Source organism: Embiotoca jacksoni, unplaced genomic scaffold (genome assembly GCF_022577435.1).
Source record: "Embiotoca jacksoni isolate LCO1_2020_lvr unplaced genomic scaffold, fEmbJac1.0.p SCAF_45, whole genome shotgun sequence".
Classification (NCBI taxonomy): domain Eukaryota; kingdom Metazoa; phylum Chordata; class Actinopteri; family Embiotocidae; genus Embiotoca; species Embiotoca jacksoni.
Genome location: NW_027185398.1, coordinates 386,884 through 411,585, shown reverse-complemented (window position 1 = coordinate 411,585; position 24,702 = coordinate 386,884).

The following is a 24,702-nucleotide window of genomic DNA, read 5'->3' as shown; positions in this document are numbered from 1 at the left end:
GATTCAAGCTAGAAATACTCCAACCACCTTACAACTCACCTTGACATGAAGATAAAACAGTCGAATGCCTCCTGTCAACCAGCCGAGTGACATTTGATCTCGTTCATCTGTATGTCTGATGTATCGGTGCATAAATTCATTGTATGTGTGCAAATGCAAGGCCAAAAAAGCCGAGTATGATCACAATTGACAATGCCAGAAGATCTGTTGAATCAGTTTCAGTTTCAAGGTGAACCTCCAAAGATTAGTGTCGACATTTCAGTATCCACCCAAATGTGAAATATGGTCACGATCTCCCTTTCTGTTCCTGAGTTATGGTGCTGAAAAATGGACAAAAGAATGTTTCTGCAGAACATTTTGACGTCACAGTGAAGATTACCTCGAAACTCTGATATCAAATCCTCATCATTTTATCCTATTAGACATTTGTGTGAAAGTTTGGTCATAATTAACGTACGGACTCTTGACGTAATGCCACAAACATGTTTTGTGAGGTCACTGTGACCTTTGACCACCAGATCAGTTCATTTTTGAGTCCAACTCAACCAAAGAAAAAAAACAAGCCAAGATATGAATCCAATTAAGTTGTTGTGGGGGTTGTGTGTGGAGGGGGCAGAGGGGGGGGGGGGGGCTTGAAATGGGCAGTACATGCAAGAAAACCCCCAAACATCTTGCAACTGAAGGAATTTTCCATGGAAAAGCGGTTGAAAAATCTTAAGCAAACCGAAACAGAGAATGGCGGACAATTATACAAAACACACCAACGAGACGTCTTTTGTGCTAAAGGGGACAGTACGAGCTTCTGATGCCAGCGGAGTACTTACTTTTTCCATGGAAGAAAGCTACATCCATTGATATATTTGTAAAATTAACTATTGAAAGGGCGAACTTCACTTGTGGTGTTCGAGTATACCACCTGTATCTGTTTCGAAGAGGATCAAATATTTGTCCAAATTAGGGATGGGCATTTCGAGAAAAATACTCTGACCTCTTCGATTTTTTTTTTTTTTATTAATCAAAACAAAGTAGCGTGTTCTTTCTTTTCCCTTTGTTGTTTTTAAATGCAGGCTGGCAAGCAGCTTTTAGGCGCATTACTGCCACCTTCTGACGGGAGTAACGCGCTACAACCAGGCGCCGGCAAAAACGGGAAATAAGGAAGAGCGATAGACGCATATACTAATGGGACATGTTTCATGGACCGATTCTGCCCTCAAAAACGGACCCTTCTGGTGGTTAAACTGGACGCCGGGGGACCCAACAGTCCACCTGGCAGGCTGAACGCTAACTACACAGTTTGGACATCGAACCGAAGTGGCAGCAGAAACGCTAGAAATCTTACCACCGACGAAAGTGAAAATAAAGCTCCACTTGCATTTGCACCTGACTCAGCTGCTTGGCTTTCATTCCGTGACCTTTTTCGCTGTCGGCCGATCATAAAGCAGGTGTGTGTGTGAGCCCCCCCCCCCACCCCCTTCTCCACCACCCCATTGCGCGTCTTTGAATGTAGCGACCGGCTAATCGAGTAGAGAGGGAGTGAACTTTATTGTCCGCCGGTCAGAAATGGGACGAGACTTTGTGCGCCCCCCCCCCTCCAAAAAAGAGCCTCTTGGTCCCCGGGCGCATCGCGGCCCAAAAAGGATGAAGAATTCCTGGGAGTTCCACCGCCGATAGGGAATTATTGTCGCGGTTCAAAGTGGGTGCCGAAGCCAAACCTTAAACAAGGACTTAAAAAGGACAGCGGGTGGAGGGAGGTGGGGGGGGGGGGGTGTCTGTTGGGCGGCTGTCATGGTCATTATCCTGGTGGCTCTAACTCCTCCCACTCCCCCTCCCCAACCACCCCCCCAAAAACACACACATGAACCGGACCCCTTCAAACACACACACACACACACACACACACATACACACACACACACACACACACACACACATCTGCAGCGAGCCCACCCAGTCCTCCCCGTGCTTTCAGATTTTTTTGAAGTCGAATTTTACCCCCCCAACGCAGGCGCACACACACACACACACACACACACACACACACACACACACACACACACACGTGCGTATCATGCCAAGTTTTGTAGCCTCGGAGGGATTTTATTTGCGGGGGGCGGGGGGGGGGGGGATGAAGAAAGTGGCGAGGGATGGCGTGAGCGAGGTGGTGGATTAAAAGGTGAGAGAGAGAGAAAAAAAAAAGAAAAGCGTAGAGCCTCTTTAATTCAAGAAATGCTTGATCTCCCCCCCACCCCCTTCCCCACCCCCTCCTCCCCCCTCCCTCCCTCTCGCCTCCCCTCTGCCGAGAGTGATACTTCATGAAACACGCAGACAATGGCTCAGTGGAAGAAGTCACCCTTAATTCTCCTTTTGATCACCCAGAAGTCTTTGTGTCCCCTAGGCTCTTTACACATTCTTTCCTTTTTGTGCCAATGCTCCTAAGTTGGGAATGATTAGTGTCTGTGGATAAATCCCCTTATTTCATTCTGCCTCTTCGGGGATGCTGCTGCTTCTCGGCCAGTCGGCTTACCATAATGCCGAGTCGCCTCACAATAAATCCCGAGTTACTTTTGATGGTGCATGCCCACAGCTTTCCCTTCTTTTATCAGTCAATGATCATTTGTCAGCGCACTTAATCTAATTACTTGAACTTGAGGAGATTTCGAGCGCAAAATAAAATAATAAAGACTATTTTTAAAATGATACATTCACATTGAAGAGTAGGAGGAGGACGAGGAGCAATAACAGCCAAATCTGTCTATGAATATGAGAAATAGGTTGGTTTTTTTACGACTGCAAGTTTACTAAATCAGATGTTTTTTATGTGCAAGCCTATCAACCGTACATGTAGATACCAAATGAAATAATGCCAATCTATGTATTATTGCCTGAGTCAGTATAAGGCTCTTATACAACCAGATCGACATGAAAAGTGAGTAAACATTTTTTTAATGGACAAAGTCACCTTAATATTTTATCAAAAGAGCATTTATTTTTTTATTTTTTTGTAAAATACTTTTTTGGGGGTAAGAATTTAGTAAAAAAATCTCTCAAATGAAATAATCTGAAAGAAAAAAAATTACTGTTTGTTTACAACTCGTCATCTGTGATGAGAAGTAACAAACATTACATGTCAAGGGTTCATGTGCCAAAAACATTAGAAACCACTGGCTAAATCTGTATTTTAATGATAAATGACCATAAAAACAAATGGTGAGCTCACAAATGAAAAACGATGTACGGTGCTTCTATCATGGATTAACTATTTATTTTGATCTTATCCAAACAGAAATGTGCATCCATACGTTTTCAGTTTAAATTTGTAGGAGCAGATTCATTTCGATGAAGCAGGTTTACCTGAAACTTGTTTACATTATTAAAGTCTCAAAATGTTCCCTTTAAATGTTTGTGTTTTGTTTTTTTTCTTTAAATCTTGCTGGCTTTGTTATTGTCTGTGCTGCCTGAGAAGACGATGCACATCCACCTCTTGTGGGCGGGTCCATGTGGGCGGAAGCAGGTGGCGCGTTGCGAGCGAAAGGGAATCGAGGCTGCAAATCTTTGCACGCACAAGAAACCGAGCAGCAGATCAGCATATTGTTCACTATCGCTGTGTTGACCCCTGATGTTCTAAAGATAGACCATCGGACCGAGCAGAACAAGTGTGTGTGCGCGTAACCGACGTATGTGTGCGCGGCTGCCCCGCCGCGACGGTGTGCGCGGTGTGTCGCTCACTTTCACCACTTCCTCCCCCTTTATCTTCGACAGCTCCTCTATAGAGATAACAGCCCGGCTCTGATGCTTTGATGCTCTGCCCTTCTGACAGCGCTAAACAAAGGGGGGGGGAACCCACATGTTGTGCCCCTGAGCCTTCCGTCTCCGAACTTATCTTCAGCCGTGTGATGTGGGACCATCACGCCGAGATCAAATCGTTAATTAACATCCTTTTGTTCGCGCGCCGGAGAATTTCGCAGAAAGAAAAAGCGTTGCTGAGAATTCATACGCACGCACGAATACCGATCACACACATTTGGCTTCAGTCCAAAAAAAAATAAAAAAATAAAAAAGTCAAGTGTATATCCTGTACTTTTGTCTGGATCTCATCACCTGGCTCTCTTGCATAATGCACATAGAAGAAAGTTCATGGGACAACATATACATGCCGAAGCATGTCCGGGCCTGCGGGGTGTTACCGTGCGAGTGCGATCGGGTTCACGTCCAAAATGCCACCTATACAGGAAAACACAGAGAAGTGCTCGCTTTAAGGGCCCCCAAGTGGGAAAGATGAAGTAATCCCGTCCTCTAATTAAAGGATGAGTAAACATCAAAGGAAAAGGTGTCACATCCCCCCCCCCCCAAAAGAAAAAAGGATATCTATTAACACTAGGACTTAACAACCGCCCCCCCCATCCCCGACTCGCAAAATTTGTGGAAATATAAAAGAAACAACAGACTTTTTTCTAAATCTAGGTAAGATACTCATGTCCACCAAATTTCATGCATGTAGGTAGATGTAGCTGCCGGGGCCTCTCTTTAGGGGGCGCTAGCAAGCCATTTGGCCACGCCCACTTGGGAAACCACTTTTGGAGAATGTTAAAGCTGCCAAAAAGGCAATTTATTTATAAGAAGAATAATAAGGCACAAAAAGAAAGATAATCCCTTGAATAATAATAATAGGGCTTTCGCGCCATTCGTTGCTCGGGATCTAATAATCAAACGGTCTTGTGCTAAAAATAAGTATCACATGACACGAATGGTAAACTTCAGCCATTTTATATCTCAGAGCCTTATATGTGACTTGGAAACTGCAATATAGAGGCTACAAGCTGCGCTATATTCACTGTTCACTGTAAAATATATTAGGTTTGGTTGGCGCTCCATACAATTTCATTCTAAACTGTATATATTTATTATTTTTGCCATTTTCTCAAAGGGTCAGACTGTCAACACCGAGTTCTGATGCGTCTGAGGGGGAAAACATTCGCCGCAAAACACCTGAACTGTGGCGCAATGACACGTCTACGTCGCCAAGGTAACACGCAAAATGTCTCGCCTGCAACGACACTTCAAATAATCTTCATGTCTAAAAATACTTTAGGATATTGTGGATGATGATGATGATGATGGCACAATAAAGTATATTGTGTGGTGTTGTACCCTTCCTCCATGCTCATCACTGTGCCACGTAGCTGGGTCAGAGTTCAATAACTTTGATCTATCAACCCGTTGCAAAACACATCGTGTATAAAATAACGGAAGAATGCACACAACTCTTTTTCAGTAATAACGTGAATTTTTTTTTTTAGAAATAATGACATTTCCATTTGATAATACCAGAACATATTTTGCTCACTTTTTCCTATCGTTGACACTGGCCTTCATAAACTCCTGTCAATCAAATCCTCCGTAGTTTGATGTGAGGTCTGAGAGACAGACGGACAGTCGGAAACAGACGGACAGTCGGTCAGAGACAGACAGACAGATATTGTGGGAGACAGACAGGCAGGGTTAGAGACAAGCAGTCGAACAGACAGACAGTCAGAGAGTGAGACAATCAGAGAGACAGACGGGGTGAGAGAAAGACAGGATGAGAGACAGACAGTCAGTCAGTCAGTCAGACAGACAGCGTGAGAGACAGACAGGGTTGGAGACAAGAAGTCGGAGAGACGGACAGTCAGAGGGGGAGACAGACAGGGTGAGAGACAGACAGTCAGTCAGACAGACGGGCGGAGGGCAGCTGGGAGGCTGGGTGGGACAGCTGTGTTCTTCCGGAATGTTCTGTTATTTCCAGATCAGGAGTTCTCTTTTGACCTAAACCAAACTCGCTGCTCTCGTGGAGAGCTGCCTGCAGGCTCTTCTACCTCCACAGCAGCCCTTTGTGCGCGCCTGCAGTCCCCTGACCCCTTTATAGTCTCGCAATATTGGTTTAGGAACAAAAGCAGCTAGTTAATTCAATAAAGCACCTTTCCCAATAAACCGGCCGGGCGCTCTTGCTGTGTGTGGCTGGCTGCACCGCGTGGAGCTGTTTTCATTGTGTCACCGCCGCTGAAGATAAATGAGAAGTTCCCAGATGGAGAGAGAAGGAGTCCGCATGCGAAGGTAGAAAATATTGGACTCGGAGGGAGAGCGAGAGAGGACCTCAGCGAATGGAAGTGTCTGACAAAAATGGTGTTTACTCTGGAACTACATCTCTGCTGGAGAACTGGTGAATTTGATTGGGAGGCGTAGCGAGCAAAACAAAGAAATGAGAAGAGACGTGTCCACACAGAGGCAGCTAAAACAGAGTACAGTTTAAAACGAAGAGGTTTTTAGGTGATTTTTTGGAAAGTGTTTTATTCAAACTGATGTTTTTTGAAGTTTGATACAAGGCCAACTTATATCGCTATGATCACTTATTTATTCCTGTTTTTGATGTAGTTAAACGAAGACATGAGGAGTTTCCACTGATGTATTTTTCTGATGTCAAATGTTAGACTATTTAAAAAAAAAAAAAAAGACAAAACGGACAGAAAAAAAGCTCATAACTGCCGTTATTGATTTTACATTTGTTCTGTTCATATTGCAACGTTAGACCGGGAACTGACAGAGTTATCGATCATTGATCAAACCTAAAATTAAACCTAAAATCAATTATTAAATCAATTTATCAAACCTTTCAGCAAAAACCACTGATGAGCTACTAATACAGACTGATTAATAGATTTTTTTTTTTTATAAACGTGTGTATGGAAGTCAGTTTATACAGTGTGGACGATCCATGTGTGTTTGCACGGTGTGTGTGTGTGTGTGTGTGTGTGTGTGTGTGTGTGTGTGTGTGTGTGTCACTGAGGTCGTCAGTATTGGGACGCCGACGACAGGTCCGTGAATAGCAGCTCGTCTGCGTGTCACTGAACTGTCAGCAGCACTTCGTTAACGCAGCTGTTGACGCGCTCTTTTTCGTCCTAACAAAACAATTGCACAGATGCTGCCGGTTTCGATGACGCCGTCTCTGCGCCGGGTCATTTCGTGCACGCAGATGCAATGTCGGCAGATCACCGTCAAATCGTGGCTACGTAAAACAACAAGTTACCAACTAAATATAACGTTTAATCAAACCCGTTTAATATTGTGGGGAACAGTTCGCTCTCAAAATATATAAAACCTTTTGTTTAGTGCGATCTCCGTTTCCATGGCATCAGTCACAACGTCGGTAGACTCTTATGCAAGGTGCGCAATGTTTACCGCTCGAGGAAGTAGGCCGACCCTTAGCAACGACCTGGCAACAGACGCTATTTCTGGTCCAAACTGAAGAAATACCACACACAGAAACACAAAACTGCTTAGCTAGCTCAATCTTGTTGTAAATAAGATATCTGCTGAAAAAGAAAACCATTAAGACATCTATTTTTAAGATAGTAAAGCGCCGTGTCACCCGGCCGATACCATCCAAACCCAACAGGCTAACAGTTCTCCAGAAGCATTGAAAAAAAAAAAAAAAAAGATAGATGTATTAATTCCCAAAATTCACAACATATTTTTATCGAATGAAATATTCCGCTTCGCTGGCGGCGGAGTGATATTTTCTGGCGATGAGCACGTTCCAAATGAGCTGTCAGTTTCTTCAGTTGATGTGCAAAGTTTCCCTGGGTTATTACGCTCAGTAAAAAAAACACTGAAGTTTATACTCATTATGAACAAAAATGAATAACATTGCATCAATATAGATTCTGTGTTTTAAAGCAGTTGTACGGGGGAAGGGAGGAGAATGTAAACAGGGCACCACGTTAGAAAAATGAGTTCAAGTCTTGGTAGGAAATGGGCATTACAGTATTTAAAGTAAAAAAATGTTTAAAAAAAAAAAAAAAAGCAAATCAGTTAACACTTGCTCATGTTTGTGTCCTGGGGGTGGGGGGGGGGCAGGACTTGGGTATCTCCTCCTCGAGCCTCCGCTTCCCCTCTGCTTCTGCTGAACTCGTTCCATCGCTCGGAGGTAACACATGTCATCGGTGGGAGCCAGTTTGACGGCTGACACTCGCAGCGCTTTGAGGATCAAGATGACAGTTTCCCAATGAGAGCTTTTTTTTTACTGGCGTGGGGAGCAAAAACATGAAAAAGAAAAAAAAAAAAAAGAGCTGCCGGCTGTCAGAGGCTGTAAATGGTGATTTTGTTTCACTTCCCTAAATTTTTTTTTTTTCTTCTCGCAGAATCAAAGCCTTATTGAACGCTGTCCAAAACCAGCATGTTTGGCCCTGCCACGAGGAAAGACAGCCATGTTATTTATTTCTTAGCTAGAGGTTGTACTTAAGAGGAGGTGTTGATAGCGCTTCACATGCCACAATGCGGGTTTTTTTTTTTTTTTTTTTTTTTTTTGCAGAGACTGGCTCCACCGTTTTAATGCGCCCGCGATCGGCCCTCGTGTTTCGCGGGTTGGGGTTAATTAATGCAGCTGGAATGCAAACGAGTGCGCCGCTCGTCGAGCCAAGCGCAATGCCCGCTGGCATTCTATCAGCTTGTCACGTTAATGAAATACGGTGCATGTTTTGAGATTGCTCAATTTCCATTTCAACTTTTCAACTTTGTCTGGCTCCAGATAATGATGTAAGAGTTAAATCGAGCATTAAAAGTCATTGAGAGGCTGGAAAAAAAAAAAAAAAACACCAACCCACTGCGATGCTGTTTGGAGGCTTCTTGGATGAATTCGCATATAAAGGTTACGAAGAGTTTTGACAAGCGTGGCAGGGATTAACACAACATTTGCCTCGTAAAAATGTTTCCTCTCGTGAATGAAGTATTGTACATTTACTGCAGACATTAATTTGCTGTCATGTTTTTATGATGGAATCATACCTTTACAGATGATTAAATGATTTTGGAAAATAAATAAGTCATGTCATGAATAATAAAAAAAAAAGTTTCTTATTTGACTATAATGTGTCATTAAAACATTCATTTGAGTTCACGTTCACAATAAAGTGACTGGAGTCTACAGATATTATTTTTTATGAAGTCAATCTTTGGGGTCATATTATATCATCAGATTGGGGTTAAATCAGGTGAGCTGTTGAGCGCTTATCGGCGTAGATCATTGGTGCTTTACATCCTGTTGTTTGTGTTGTGGTTCCAGGAGATAAGGAGCTCCATTAGAAAAGATTTTTTCCAATGAATCATGAAATAAAAGTCTCTTTTGCGTGTCCTTGTTGCTTCTACGACACATGATTTTGAGGAATTTTTAAGATGTGATCGCTCTTTTCATACGTCATTTGAACGCATGTTGAACAGGAAACGGAAGTGAAGACTGAAAACTCTCTGCAGAGTTCTGGTATTCTTTTGTAGAGTCTAATATTAGGTTATTTCTCTATCGGTCTGCTATTTCAAACACCAGCTGCTGGTTTATTCGAGGTTTCCCAGCAACGGCCAAAAGAAAAATCAGGGATGCAGCTTCTTTCTTCTTTTTTTTTCGGTTATCTGTACAGATATCAGGGAGGCTAGCTCAGGAAATACTTTTTAAAGAAAGCTTAAGACACATCGTTCCACTTAAGCCTTGAACTAGTTACATCTTAGGCCCTCTCACACTTGCCTGTACTTTGTACTTCTGCGCCTTTAAAATGTATTCATCTTTATTTTACATTTGAACTCTATTAATGTCATGCGTTTAATTTCATCTATTCTGATGCATTTTATTTAATTTTTTACATTTTTTAAATCCATTTTACGTCGTTATGTTCCTTTATATCTGTTATTATATGAAATTGTATTTTAAAGGGTACTATACAAATATGATTTATTATTATGACCAGAAAGTGCCAAGCACCACTTCTAAAATAGAAACCATCATCAAAGCACAGTCAGGACAGGATTTCAGGACAGCAGATCCCAACTGGAAAACAACTAGAAATCAGTCTCCTGCTGTTAAATCACGAGTAAATAAGTTTCTTTGAAAGGTTCCCAGATTCCTGAAAGGAGCTAAAACGGGACAAGCTGTGTTTACTGAGTGTTAATCTGGCATTTTTTTTTTTTTTTTTTTTACGAGAGAAAGAAGCCACATTACATCTCTACATGCAAGTGCATTTTTGTGGCTCCTGGAAAAGTGTAGACGACAAAAACAAAGCTACCGTCGTGCAAGAAGCGATGATAACAATTATACCGGCAACAGAATTACAAAGTGTAACCGAGTACAATCTGCTGCTTCTTCTCTGACCTGTGATGTTTGATCCGAACTAAAGCCTGTAGTTATCTACCTGCCTCCTCCTCTCGCTCTCTCTCTGCTCTGAACATTTTACAAGTCACGTCATGCCACTCGTCCCATTATTACCAACTTACTAAATAAAGAAGCCCGTCGTGTCATGTGCCTCTGTGCAGCTACTCTTCCTCCTCCGGGCTCTGCTGGTTGTCAAAGATGTTTCCTACTTTTTGCAGAGACCGACTCGTCTCACGGAGAAAAACACGACAACAACAAAGACAAAAAAAAAAAAAAAGAAAAAGATTCTCCCCAACATGTCTCATCAGATTGCTTTTATCGCCTCTCATTGCCATGGAAATACCGGCTGAATACATCCTGAAGCGCATGCAAAACACAAAAAGAATAAAAGGCACACGCACGCACACACAAATGTCTACTGTATGCTTTCTCAAGGCATGGCTGTACATCCCTTCATCATCGGCACACAAACACAGCACACATTTAGACTGTGTTGTGACTTATTGCCAGATACCTTCGACACAATGCGCGCCAGCAACACAAGCCACGCCCACAAAAAAAACAACAACAACACCACACTAAGCAGAGGAAGTACCGGCAATGGCCACATAACCTCTACAATTATCTACAACAAAATATTCCACAATGCTGAAGACTCAAAAGTTTGTTCCTTTTCATTTTCTAATGATTAGAAAACCCTGTAACACCGCTGCCACCATCCTCCACTACTTTCACCTCATAGTTACTTTATATATATGTCAGGTGACTCATACATACACTTTATGTATCATTATCTATCATCTAGTTGAGTGTAAAAACATGTTATGTCATCTTCTGAGTACACACCTTGTGAGCATTATTATACAGTAAATCTGTGTTTATCTCATAAATGTATACATATGGTTTGTATCTATGTAATTTAGTTTTTTTTTTTTAATTCACGTTTCGTTTTTTTTAAATCACTTTTTAACTCCTAAAGTCTTAACTTCAGTGTGATGATATTTGTTGGCAACCACACTAAAAATCTTTTGATCCGCAACTGGAACAACTTTAAGCAGCTCGAGTTGATCCTGTTGCTTATACCCGTAATTAATCATGAGCAAATTGTACGAGTTGAAAACACATCTTACAGGAAATGGAATTCAGATCAGGTTCACAACACAAGTTTAAGAACGTTAACTGAAGATCCCCATCGGTACTGTTGCTAATAAATATTTCAGGGTATATAAAATGGCCAAGATGTCGAAAAACTGTATCATGAGTGCAAACATTTTTGAAAAGAAAAAGTAACTGTTTGGATGCCATTGTGCAACACCCGAAAGCAAAAACTAAAATATTTCTGTGTTGATGGTTGTATTCCACCAACAACTGTTGCTAAACCATATACAGCTCGAAGTACAAAAATGTATTGTTATTGATTTTGAAATGATTGCAAATTCAATAAATCCAGTTTCACCAGCTCTTTAGGGAGCAGTGCTTCTGAACAGTGATTATGAGACACTGTATTGTGTGCCATCAGCCAAGTGCAGCCAAAGTTTCTTCTCTTTTCTAAACTGAAGATCTTATGAACGCTCAGCTGTTGATGAAGTTTTAACTTTAACTCCAAAACTATCAGCCTCTTTTTGTCCATGTATTGCTGTTATTAAAAAAAAAAAAAAAAACATCCCCATAGTTTGCGTCTTCTCTGATTTAACCGAAGTTTAAACTCTTGAACAAAAGAAAGCTTTTTTCTTTTCTTTTTTTTTTTCTTTCTCCCTCCTGAAAAGCTGACTTTTAGTAGAACTTTACTTCTTATTCTTCAGTGGTGATCTACTCTCTTTGCCAGGGTTTTGTCAATCACCACCCAGTGCCACAAGTGCACTCGCAGCTCCCATGATGCCTCTGGCTTTTCCTCTGGCTCCCGTCCACAGCCGAGAGTCAATGGCTGGAGTGAAGGCAGGGAGGTTTTGAGGGGCTGAGGACACAATGGGGGCTCTGACAGGCTCCTTTTCTGATGGCCTCATGTGCCTTGTCGGTTGCGATAAGTTGCTCGAATAAAGAAAAACAGAGGCACAGCTGAGCATGCTAATAGAGTAACTGTGGCGGGATTTCAGGCGGGGGCCGGAAGCCCGCCAGCCCTTTTTTCCGCGAACGGTCTTCGCACTCTCCAACCTCTGCGCTATACCCACTTCTTCACCCCCCCCCCCCCCCCCCCGCCCCCACCCTCACCATCCAACCAGCGGCCTTCCCAGTTCGCTTTGCCAAGGACTTGCAGAGTTATTTTAACCAGTTGATTTCCCAACAGAACGAACAACCCCCCCCCCCCTCCCAGCTCCCTTTTTGCTAAATAACCCCACACCAATATGAAGGAGGAGGAGGGAAAAGAAAAAAGAAAAAAAAAGCCTTTGTATTAACAAGTCCAAAAGTGCAGACAAAACATGTCTGTGAACACAGCGCAGCTTTCACACATTAAGAAATCTGTCCTCGGTCCGGAGGCATTTGATAGTTTCATTTCGGCATGGATCCCAGAGGGGGCCCCGGGTGCAGCTGCTTCCATTCTGCTCGTCTATTTTGGAGCGAGAAAGGCAGACAGGCCTGTCATGGCAGCCATATGAAGTCTGTTGCTTAAAAACAAGATGGGGGCTCCGAAGGTTAACGTCTCCAGAACAACGACCGTGACCGCTTTCCGTCGGCCTCCGCCTTTCGCCCCGAATCAAACATCCACATGATGCGCCGTAATCTCACCGTTTAATCCATCGTTATTTATTCCATGGCTTCCTCTATGCACATCTTGACCAAATGATGAGTTTTTTTCCAGATGATGCACAGAAACTGTCCACGAACTATGTTCGTCTTTATAACGTTACAGTCACACTTCCTCGTGTTTTCTGTGGTTATGTATGAAAATACAACTCGCTCAATAACACCCATCACCCTTGAAGTGATGTCCGGATTTGCATGTGTGGTTTAGTCGAGAAATGTGAAAAATAATAAGCACGAAATCAAGGAATAAACTAAAAAAAAAATCTTCATTGAAATTCATGTTCATAGAATTTGCAAGCTACTATTCCCAGCGAAGTTCAATTAAGGCATTTGAATTTGAGGTCTAAAGAATGAATGAAGCATTCAAAAATAACACTTTGTTTATTTCAAAAGCTGCTCATCAAATACGGTCCAAGTCTGAAATACATGTTTATACGTGGAAAAATCAGAACAAAGTCACGGATGAATCAGTGGATTGTGTTGAGCGAGTTGCTTTCAGTAAAAGTAACCAAAAGTCTGAAATTTCTCTACGTGAGGAAACACATATCACTAATATGTAGATGGTGGTGGTGGTGGGAGGAGGAGGGAGGGACGGGGCGGGGGGGGGGGGGGAGGGAGGGAGGGGGCAACCTCTGTCCCAAATTGTTGACACAATCTGTGCTCTGTGCCACCTAATTCCCGGATGCCGGATCATCCTGTCCTCCAAATCTCCCCAAATCCCATGGACAGTGGTCCCGGGGAGGCCCTGTTTACCCTGGGCCCGTCAGCCTCCGACCCTCTTTTTCTTCTCCCGCACGAAACAGTCACGCACTCATCAGTTAATGCTGAACATCTGGAGGGATTAGCAATGTCAGGCCAATCAGAGTTGAGCTGACAGATCCCAATGAAATGCCATTCTGCAGCTGCGCTCGGCATTCAAGTGCTTTTGGATTCCCGTTTCTCCTCCTCACTCTCTCCTCTCCCGTCCTTTCTCTTTCCATTCCTCTTCCTCCTACTTTACTTCGACCTCTCCTTCCTGTGTTTTTCTTCTTTTTTTTTTTTTTCCTTTCCTCCTCTCCACATTCGTCTTCTGTCTATTTGTCCATTTCAAATCGTTCTGCATAAAGCAGAAATGTACTTTTAATCATAAAGTACGGGGTTTAAAGTAACTCGGGTACACTAACAAAGTGAAAATAAACACACAGGGTTTTCTCTTACACCCGGCGCAAGGCAAGACAGAGCACAATGCAACTCTTTGCTAGTTTCAGACCAACACAGTTTCCTTTCCGGCGTCCATGTTGCTCAAACAGCAAATATACTTGCGCCCATCTTGGGCACCCACGGGCCTGTTGGCCTTGATAATGAGGTGTGGTCAGATCAAGCGACAACCGACAGTGACGTCAACCAGTGGGTTGTTAAATGCTATTATGAGGCCTCGAGTCGCCACCTTGCTAGTTCGGAGAGGTGTGGAGGTTCAGAAGTGACCGTGTTTGGACGAGCTGGGGGAGGAGCGAGCGGTGGATCTGACTCTATCTGATCCGACGACACTGCGTACCGCCAACAGGTAGCAGAAACCCGACTGCACCACAGGCCTGTCAATCAAATAGACACGCGCCCCCCCCCAAAAAACACGCCTCTTTAAGTCCTTTTTTCTAATTAATGACGGGATTATTTTCAGATGGATCGCCAGTAAACCAAGAAGAAGGAGCGACTTTTAGCTAACAACACCACAAGAACCCCCTGTCGTCGTCGTCTGTGGTACTGCAGTCTACGGCACTTCCACATTGGCCTCATTTTTCAGACCTGGAAACCACTTCTTCTTATATATACCAAGCAGATCTGTACGTGCAGATCCGTTTCCTCTGCAGAGAAACTTTCTTGTCTAGTATTTAGAAAATCCTCCATTATAATATCAACATGCCAAGGTGCAAGTGCACCTGGCTTTTGAAGGGGATGAGGGATAATGCTCCCATTGTATATTTGATGTTATACCCAAAACATCACATTATCTGCCATCAACAAAAGTTGCCCTAAATGCACTAACGGCATGCTCTTTGAACTGTGCCTTTAGATTGTTAAACTATAGCGAGTAACTTCCATTGGAGATCAGTCAGACTGAAAGAAAATCAGCAATAAAAAAAAAAAACCTAAATAATTAGGAATCAGAATGTGAAAACATATTTGAGAGTTTTTCTTCCCGTGTTGTTTTCTTCAGTTTTCCTTCAGTTTTCACTTTTTGCCTGTTTATGGCTCGACTACGAGTTTGAAAGACAGTTTATAGGATGGGAGGACGAGTGAAAAAGAGGAGACACGCACCAAAGAGAAGGGTTAAGTGAAGTGGGGTCGAGGCACCACCTGCTCCAAATGTTTGCAGCTATAAATCATCTGCGCTCCAGTTGCACGGTGCGTGCTGCTCCGAAGATAAACACAAAATCAGAGGTGCAGAGCAACATGCTACACTAGTGCTAATGAGTTTACAGTTTTGGTGTCAGAGCCACAGAACTGGTTTTACAGTCAGAGGTATGAAAGGAAATTAAAAAAAAACATTTAAATTTGATTGTTATATTATTTGTGAACTAACAGTTAGCTAGTAAGCAAGCTGTGAGGCTTACGAAATCAAATACAAATACAAGAAGTTGTGAGTACTCGTTTTGTGCCTTAATGTACGCACACAATAATGGGTTTCCTCGGGATGTATTTCATTCTTGAGCTTTGTGTATTTAAAGGGCCAACATGGGACAGCACTGCAAACTTGGGCTATAAATGATGTGGCATGTGACAATGTGTCATTCTTTGTTCCTCCAGGGGAAAAAAAAAAACATGATAATAATAATATTAAGTTTGAACATTCACTCTTAAGTAACATAAAGTTCGAGAAAGTTTTAGATCAAAAGCCAGAGCTTTAAGTTTGATAATAATAGCTTATGTTCGGTACATTGTGTTTATCACTGGTCTCTGACTGACAGTATTTGATCCATAAACGTTCTTTTGGTCTGCGCCGTGAACTTAAACTCAAGTTTTGAACAGTGAGCTAAAATCTTCGAGCTTATCTGCTCTGTCAACTAATTTTCAACAAAGAGGTAACGAGACATCCGTCCATAACGGTTCATTTTATTAAACAAGCTCTTAAGTTACCTACGATGTGACAAGTTCCCCGATTTATTTTCAACTATTGCTAAAAGTCTTTGTACTCTGTACGTTTCTCTTGTCAGCGATTACATAACCTAATGCAGTTCAGGGAGTCCTTTTAGGGCCTATTTCAGTCTAATCATTGCATCTGCAGTAGGGAAAGGCACTTCCAATAGCACATTAAACAAGCTTTAATGTTAAGGCAAAACGCTAAGGCGGATAAACAATTATATTTTTCCAGATGAGACCCCTCTGACGTCCGTCTTCCCCCCGCTGGTGATGAAATCGCATGAGATCAGGTTGCTGGAATGCACCAGCGGTCTTGGTTCTACTGGGACTAATCGGAGGGGTTTGCTGAGCCTCGCATGGACACAACGGGGCTCGCATCTGATCCCAAACAGCTGCTTAGCAGACAGGGCCCTGCGACTGAGAACGGCCATTCCAAAAGCCTCGCTCCGGTCCGAGCAGGCACATTCGAAAAAACATTCCTCTGACCCTGCGAAGGTCCCGACCCCTGCGGTAAAGGCATTTTAGCGTCTTTAAGTTGGGGGAAAAAAAGCACCTGTCTTCTCATGCAGTGTTATTTGAGAGTTATTTTCAGCAAACAGCCGTTCGTTTGCAGCGGACAAACGCTGGATTTCCTGTTGAATTCTAATCTTTTTGGAACTTTTATACGTGATCAACACCTGACTGAGTTTGAGCTCAATTTTGTTTCATTTGTGTTGTGTTTTTGAAACAAAATAAGACGTAGAAAAGCAGGACTGTCTGTCCTGCAATAACAAAAATTATAGGTCGTTTTTCTAAGCAGCTTATTACGACCCATAATTAAGATTCATTGTTAGGCGACATCTAGTGGTCACGTGAGATAGCCTGGTTTTAGCGATTGCCAAAGGAGGAATTAAGGAGACGTCGTCGAGCCACAAAGTTCATGCAGCGAGGAGGTTGGGGTTGATGAATGGGTCAACAAAACACTGGGCTTTTTTACCATTGAAGACTGCTGTTTGTGTCCAGTTTTATTTGTGTTTACTTGTTGGAACCATTATAAATCAGGGTCCTCTGACCTCAACAAAACACTTATTTTAACCTAGACTGTGGTTTTTTTCCTCTAAATCTGTGGTCTACCATCTCCTGTCAGCGCGCTCCAATGGCTCATATCGAAATTGCACTCAACATAGTTACGACTAAGTTCTGATCTCTGAGGGTTTCTTCCGAGGTTGTGAACTTGTATACTTCGAAGTGACAACACCGTCGGGTGAGTGCCAATTTCCTGTTGTTGTCATCTGGCAGCCATTTCACATGAAGACAATTAGAGAAATTAGCCCCCATGTGGAATGTTTTTGTCTTGACAGAGTGAGAGGAGAAGCCTTCCAGGAGTGCTCTCCGTTCTTGATTCATAGTTCATGATCAGGACCCTCAACACACACACACACACACACACACACACACACACACACACACACACACACACACCCTTTATCGCTCAGTTTTACAACCACTATCTTTTTCCCTCCGTGCTTCTTTCTTCTTTTTTCCCTCTAGATCACACACCATGCATGCGCACGCACACTAACAGACACACAAAACCCCGAGCTCCCTCCAAACTGAACCAGATGTTTTGCGTTACATAGCAGCATGGCTCTCTTCTGGGAGCCTCCACTGAAGAGTTCAGTCAGCCTCATTACTCCTCATCATTTACTTCCATCTATTTCTCTTTTGTTCATACTTTGTGTTTGACTGGGGTTGGCTTCGTTTTGTTTTTCCACTATCTGGCTACGATGGGGAACCAAATCAACAATTGCTTAACTTTTTGCTTCAATTTTTATTTTTGAATGTACTTCTGTAGATAAACACAGAGACGGGCAGTATTAGCGCTACCCTCCCAGTCTCAGGCCATGCACCTGTCGCTATAATGACTGCATGTAGACACCCATGGAAATCCAAGTGCAACTGCTGATAAAAAAAAAAAAAAAAAAAAGGATAGGGATGGACATTTCAAGCAAAACTCCTTTTCTAAATTCGCTCTGAACTATTAGATTTTTCTTCGAATATTCGCCGGCGGGGCCGGAGAAGCCGTTATCGTGTGGCTCCGAGGTGAAGCACAATGGTGCGGTCCTCACATGCTTTACGCTTTTGATTTTGCGACAGATAGATTGAATACTAATAGCTTGCTTTCACATCGTGACGCATACCACACAGTTGCTAAGGCTTTGGCAACATTAATACAAAAAAAAATAACTAAGTCAACAAAATGTTTAAAACATGTTAGGGTGCCAACTATTTCCTTATTCTTTCCTCAGTGGTAGAAGAATTTCTGGTTGCTATGGCGTCACGACCAAGCGGCAACAGTGACGTCACCCGTTGGTTTGTGAACGGCCGTTATGAGGCCTCCAGTTCAGACATTGGCCGGCGCCATCTTGCCAGTGCTAGCAGTTTGAAGCCACAAGTGACCATATTTGGACGTCCTTGGGGAGGAGCGAGAGGTGGATCTGAATCTATCTGTTTGGCAACCTGACGATACAACGTCCCGCCCACCAATAGCAGAAACCTGTCAGCACCACAGGCCTGTCAATCAAACAGACGGCGTCCTCAAAAACACAGCTTAAGGCACTTTCGCAACAGACTTATTTTCCAGACACGGAAGCTATTTCCAATTTTCATATACAGTCTCTGGTAACAAGATGATAGCATGCATGAAAGCTGGAGTATCATTACTGCAAAAGAAAAGGCTCTCAATTACTTTCTTGCTTTTTCATTCAAGTGTTTCTCTTGCATAGCGTGCCAACAGGCTCACTCGACGGTGTTTGTTACATACCACTAGAAAACTACAAGCACAACTCCTTACTTGTACTATTAAGCTTATCAAGAAATTAAACTGCCTACTGTTGCACACACCGTAAGTCATATTGCAGATACAAGTTTGACCTGAATGTAATGAAATGTAAATGATTACGATTGCACGTCCAACCGAAGGGTTCTTGGGTAACCGGACACTGCGGCGGGGGTTCATGCGATTCAGGACACGGTTATGGTTCGAAATAGAAGGAGAGCACTTTTACGAGACTGTCAGCCTCTGAACGTTACGGCGACGTCACTTGTGCTCTGAAGACAAATTGCATTGGAAATAAATGGCCCATAAAGGCGGTCAAGACCTTGGCGCATGTGTGGCAAAGCATGAAAAATGTGCCATAAAAGGAAAACCTTGAAAGAAAAGAAAAAGAAAAAAAGTATTGGAAACATTATTTGATGGCTGGTTGTTTGCCATGTGTCAGCGAGAAGGAGACAGAATGTGTGTGTGTGTGTGTGTGTGTGGGGGGGGGGGGGGGGGGGGGGGCCTGAACCATATGTGCATTTATATTACATATCAGGGTTTGAACAGGTATCGCAGTTACAGTGGCAGCACTTCACCTTCAGCTCATAGACGGCTATGAAGGCTTTTTTCCTCTTGCATTAAATTAAGCTTCATCTTTTTGTGATGTTTTACGACCCCCGGCCCGTTTTTAAACTTCCAACAAAGCCAATTCTTTCAAGCACAATGTGTGTGTCCGCTTACCGAGAAAATGAGCCTTCCTTTCTTCATTGTGAAAAATGTAATTTCGCGGATACACTCGGCAACGGAGACATGCTCCACGGCGTTTTTAATAAACGCCGACGGCCTCGGCCATAGGTGCGCCGTTCCCATGTCATATTGCCAGGTGTTCTCTTTCCTTTAGTCACCGCGAAGTGCAAATGTGAAGCCACCCATGATGAGGATGCTCCTCATAATCATGTTCCATTAAACTGCCGTCCTGCAGGTGTAACCGAGGACCGCAGCTACTTTCACATCACGGAATCTCCAATGGTATTTTGATAAATATTATACTTATCCAACTTGGACCCATCTGGTTCAGCAGCATTTTTGTCGCCAGAAGTCCCCCCCCCCCCCTTTTTTTTTTTTCACGACGCAGACATACTTGACATTGTTTCACCCCTCACTTTCTCTGTGTTTATGTAGCTTCTTAAAGGAAGTGACTTGGAACAATTGACTTAAAAAAAAAAAAAATAAAAAAAAAAATCAAGGAGATTTAACACAGATGCTTGGAAGTGCTTTGCTTAAGTGTCTGGAGAAAAATCGCTTGGAGGAAGTATTTCCGCCTGATAGCTGAGATCCTTTTCTTCGATTATACTCACATCAGCTAAATGTTTCAAAGCTCAAACAGGTAGAAAAATCTGAAATTATGTATTCTGACAACAAACAATTTGTTTACATTTATATATATATAAAAAAAAATGATCTAATTGCTGTAAAAAGGCTATATATTAGGGTAAAATATTTAAATATTGTGTCTCGCTTCTTCAGATGTTTGATTTTGTCCCATTTAACCAAGTTAAATACATCCTAAAAACACATGAAGACTCCCATCTCCCTCTCAAGAGACCCAACAAGAGGTGCGTTTGGAGGGTCATTGGATTAGTGGAGAGGAAGAAGGTTATGAAGGGGACGTCAATGCGGTGCTTGAAAATTGTATCGAAGGGTGCCGGTGTTGGGTTTCCCCCCCTCCCCATCAGTCGGGCTAGCTGGCGTTGAAGCCTCTCCCTTTCCAGGTCAGGGGTCGGAGTTCATGCAGGCAGGCAGGCCCCTCCGAAATGAGCTGGCTGCAGAGAGGTGAGGGGAGACGGTCTTCAAGCATGAAGTGCATGGAAAGGTCACAGAGGCAGTAGATCGCAATAATTTATCCTTTCAACACTACCTGCTGGTTTCGTAGCAGTTCATTTGGATGGTTACTGGACAGATACAGAATCATTGAGGTTCGGGATGTTGTTCCAAATATCGCACAGAAAAAGTACCAGACATGTCAAATAATCTGTCTTAATTCTAAATAATTGTGCATTTAAATATTAATGTTGTATCAAAGCACTTTCAGGACTAGCTGTGATTTCTTAATTATACTTTCTTGGACATTTTCTGACAGAGTGAGGACTGATAATAGCAGACGACTACAGTACCCTGGTACAAGACCGTTTGGATGACTTAAGGGAAACGTTATAGGGGAATGTAACCTCTGGTGAAGGGGTTAACAAGGCATTATGGTCATTACTGGTGGAAAAAGGAGGAGCAGAAGAACCCCCCCCCCCCCTCCACCCCTTTTCCTCCTTGAAAACTACCTTTAAATTATAGAGCTGATGCATATCAATTTTCAGGGCTACGCTAAGTACCACCTAAAGGCAAGCTAATCTTCGGTGCTGAGAGACTGAATATTGGGCTTAGGGTTCTGGGTGTGTTCACTTTTGAGATAAGGAAAAAAAACATTTTCGGTTCATGATCAAGTGACAAACTCGGGAGCGAAAAGTTTCCACTACAGACAATGGCAGAGCTGGCTTATTCTGAATTTATGTTACACAGTCTAAACACGAGAAGAAATTCTCCACCAAAAAAACTGAAGTTACAGACGTTCATCTTAAATAAGTTTGACATTTTAGTTGCAGAATGAACACGTCCGGTTGTTTATTATTACGTACAAGTGTAGTGTTGATTTCTACCGTCGACAGTCTTCCTTCTTGAGGTCCTGTTTTGGTTCATGCAACATATTTTTGAGGATATTTTGGACAGAATTGTCTAAAAAAAAGAGGTAAAGGGGTGACAGAACCGTTGTAATAAACATTAAACTTTACAACTACAAAAGCAACATTAAGTGCACAGAAGATGTAGATCTGCTGTTTCTAACAAATTAACTGGTTGAGTTCAGGTGAAAGATTTTGATTTCATGATTTCCTTGTTGTTTTGAGGGGAATGTTGTGGTTCAAGAAAAATGAATAAAATAAAAAGGTTTTCAAAGCTGTGTTGGGTAACTACTGCTTCATCTAAGAGTAAAAGTGACCTATGACCTCGTAGCCATGACAAGGTTTAAACCACTGGATAAATAAAGGGGAATTAACTCAAATCGTTTTTTCCCCCCTTTTGATTGAGGGACATTTAGAAAGAGCAATCTCTTTTTATTGTCGTAAACTTTGTCACAGTTTGCTTGTGCATTAGTTATGCATGCCAGGTTTCACTTTTGAGAGAAACTGTATATTATTTAACAAAACATCTGGGCTTTAGCACTTTGAAATGAGGATTAGACTTTAAAATGAATATCTACCCATTTCATCTGTATCACTATAATGTTTCCAGTCACTTTTACGAATCAGTTAACAAGTTTTTGAGGTGTACGTGGTTCAACTGTTTAACTTCCAGCTCAGTAAACCGTCTTATGGCAGTTGGCGTCTCCCCACTCCCTCAAACTTAAACACCAGCCGACTCTTCTCCTCTGTGGGGAAGAATCTACATTTTAACGAGTCCTTTAATCTTTTATATACTCTTAAAATCTTCGTTGTTCTTAAATCCTCTCAAGAGTCTTAAAAAAAAAAAAAAAAAATCTGCATTTGGGATGAATCACTTTCATTTGTTTTACATGAGTCTGATCTTCCCACTTGTCTCAGAATAATGACGCTTGACGTCACTCGCAAGTATTTGCTGCAGTCGGCGGGAGGACAGACGTAGACGCTAGATTCAAACAGTCATTCAAATCAGAAACTTGTACAATTTTGTATTCTGAATATTTCATATAAGCTAAAACAAATGAACGTGGCAGATTTGAGCGTTTTGTTCGTATTTACCGAAGACTGTCCCCGTAAGTGTCCCCTAATTTGCTGAGTGTGTTTGCGCCACACTCGCCATCCATCCTCCCCCCTTGTTCTCCACGACACCCCCGGCTCGTATCAACAAAGCCCCCTGAGCAAAGGGGAATGGGTCATATAAAGGAAACCGGGAGTCTTTTTATATCCGTTTACTGTTAGTGTTAGCAGCCATTTATGACTCCACTGGCTCCAGTGACGTGGGACGCGGGGCGAAGGGAGAGCAGGCCGTCTCCTCCGAAGCTATTCAGCGTCTCGTAACCTCCGAGCCTTTTTCCTTTTTACTGCCATTAAACTGTGTCTGGGAGTAAACCCCCCGTGTGGGCCTTGGCAGTAATGAGGCTCCTTCTCCACAACTTCAAATGATCCAGGGTGTCAGAGAGCTTTTTTGGGTGGGGGAGAAAAAAAAAAAAAAAAAAAAGTTCTAACACACTTCCTGGCTGGTTTATTTAACTGATGGTGAAGCTCTGTGTCGACTCTATTGGCAATTGTGTCAGTGGAGAATTTGCTGCTTATTTCTCTGCGAGATTTGCTCATTAAGTCAAGAGAATTTGCCAAACAAGCATATTTGGATGTAGACATATACTGCAGTGAGCAACATAGAAAAATGAATGATAATGCGTGACAAATATCATGGGGGGATCAATATTAGCGCTTTATAAAAGTACGTCGTCTTGAAGATCTGACACGTTCAATCCTAACATTTAAGGTATCATGACATTAGAAAATCTCGATAACAGAACTTTTAAATAAAAATACCAGAGAGCCACAGAATAAAAATGGACGTAATCTCTGGGTTTAAAAAGTAAAGCCAATGTGGAAGCACCTTCAAATGCAATACCACTGAGGGCCTCTAGGGGTTGGCTCCAAAAAACATCCGGCTCCAATAGACTCCCATTCAAAAAGCTTCTACTTCTCACAAGAAATACTAAGTAAAGACATATTTCCCATAAGTCTTTATGGTGTCATCAGCTAAACTCACTACTTCTGATCAGCGTTCTGGTGGTCCTTCTGAAAATAATTTCATCATTAATTAGGTATTAGGCCCCAAAGAGAGGTAAGGGTTTTTTTTTGGGGGGGGGGGTCTGGTTTGATTGACAGGTCTGGGGTGCAGTCAGGTTTCTGGTATAAGTGGGCGGGGCCTAGTGTCCTCTCCAACAGATTCACCCCTGGCTCCTCCACATATGGTCACTTCTGGCTTAAAAAAAAACAAGATTGCGACGGCCAAAATGCCAAACTCGAGTCTTTAAAAAAAGTTAGTTCAGAAAACAATGGGTGGGATGCCGCCAGGGTTTAGCATTCCCAGTTCGATTCCAACAAACCTTTGTTTATAGTCAGCATCTCTACTTTGACCTATCCATACCGTAGAATAAAAAGAGCCCAGTGTCACTGTATATGACAAAAATGTCCTGCTCGAATCCAAGACTAAGTGCAAAGTGTAGTTATAAAGTAGTTATTCAAACACGGGCTAATCATCAACAAACAGCCTCCACACCTCAGCTTCTCCTCAACGGTTAGACGTGAATTTATGACGTTCCTCACATACCAGGATGCAGTGCAGTAATTCATTTTTCTGGTGTGTCAACTTTTCTATGAGCCGTCCCACCTACCTCCGCATCAATCAGTTCTGTCCTAGAAGTTTGACTCTGCTACTTTATCACATGACCTCCTTCTCCGGCTCCTGGTTTATACATGAATGTCCTGTTAACGCCTTGGCGAGGATAAAACGTGACACTTGACACGGTATCCCCTAGTGGACGAACGGGCGCATTACACGCTTTGGGGTGGACCGATGTCATCTAATGTGCTTAATACATTTCAGGATCGGCAAAGAAATCTGCTGTGAAATTGTTATTTCTGTAGACTGACTTGCTAGTTCGCCATTAATTCATCAAAAGTGTGTAACCATTAGAAGGTGTTGCCTTCCCTTGTTAAAAGTGTTTTCTTTCCTTTTGTACACATTTTGAAAGAAAAACAATCCATTTTTATTTAAAATATTGAAAGAGACATATTATAATATATGAAAAATGTCA